The sequence below is a fragment of the Nematolebias whitei genome, chromosome 19, assembly GCF_014905685.2.
Source record: "Nematolebias whitei isolate Nwh7 chromosome 19, NemWhi1, whole genome shotgun sequence".
NCBI classification, from domain to species: domain Eukaryota; kingdom Metazoa; phylum Chordata; class Actinopteri; order Cyprinodontiformes; family Rivulidae; genus Nematolebias; species Nematolebias whitei.
The window spans coordinates 39,317,673-39,319,069 of NC_056516.1; the positions used below are offsets into that span (position 1 = coordinate 39,317,673).

Sequence of the window (1,397 nt, forward strand, 5' to 3'; positions counted from 1 at the left end):
GTCTCTGTCCATCACAGAGACACCTGGACAGGTCTCTGTCCATCACATGAATCAGCAAAATATATACACAGACCTTTTCCAAAAAATTAGAATATCATGTAAAAGTTGTTTAACTTCCATAATTCCATTCAAAAAGTTAATCTTTAACAGATGATAGATTCAGGGCCCACAATTTAAACTATTTCAAGTATTTATTTGTTTATTTTTACATAATTTGAACTTCCAGCTCATGAAACCCACAAAAACAGGATAAAAAAAAAATCATAATACTGTGAAGACATCAGGCCACACTTCTCAGTTGTTGCAGAAAAAATAAATAAATTAGGATCAGAACAAATCAATCAAAATATGGTTCTTTCAAATCAATATATCAATCTTCAATAGTTGGTTGTGAATCTTTGTCTTAATCTCTGCCTCGATGGGACGTTGAGACAATCAGCCTGTGGCACTGACTGGGAGTTATGGAATTGAGACAATCAGCCTGTGGCATTGACTGGGAGTTATGGAATTGAGACAATCAGCCTGTGGCATTGACTGGGAGTTATGGAATTGAGACAATCAGCCTGTGACATTAACTGGGAGTTATGGAAACCCAGGTTTCCTTGATGCTGTCAGATCTTCTTTGTTGTTGCTCTGGTGCTCCTCATGTTCCTCTTGAGAAGACCCCATAGATTCTCAGTGGGGTTTAGGTCCGACCAGTTGGCTGGCCAGTCAAGCACTGTGGCATCAAACCAGGTTCTGGTGCTTCTGGCAGCATGGGCAGGGACCAGGTCCTGCTGGAAGATGAACTCTGCATCTCCATACAGATCCTCAGCAGAAGGAATCATGAAGTCCTCTAAAACATTCTGGTAGACTGTTGCTGTGACCTTGGATTGAAGAAAGCAGAGTTTACCAACACCTGCACCGGACACTGCACCCAGATCATGACTGACTGTGGATATTTCACACCGGACCTCAACCAGTATGGGCTCTGTTCCTCACCCTTCTTCCTCCAAACCCTTGGACCTTGATATCTGAATGAAAGACACTTTACTTTCATCAGAAAAGAGGAACGAGGAACCCAACAGTTGTAGCCCATCTCCTGGATGAGTCTGAATGTGGTGGTTTATGAAGCTGTGACTCTACCTCATTCCACTCTTTCTGGATCTCTGCCAGATTCTGAATCTTCTGTTTGATGATCCACTGAAGCCCACAGTCATCTCTTTGCTGGTGCATCTTCTCCTGCCACATGTTGTCCTTCCACTAGACTTTCCATTGATGTGCTTGGACACAGCGCTCTGTGAACAGCCAGCCTCCTTAGCTATGAACTTTTGTGTCTTACCCATCCTATGGAGGGTCTCAATGATGGTCTTCTGGACAGATGTTCTGTCTGCAGTCTTCACCATACTGAACCAAAC

At 43.0% G+C, this 1,397-nt stretch overlaps 1 protein-coding gene across 1 annotated transcript in view; it reads left to right on the plus strand.

Moving 5' to 3' along the window:
* The window catches only part of nfatc1 (nuclear factor of activated T cells 1), a 41,518-nt gene that overhangs the window by 39,279 nt on the left and 842 nt on the right, over positions 1–1,397 (plus strand). The window lies entirely within an intron of this gene.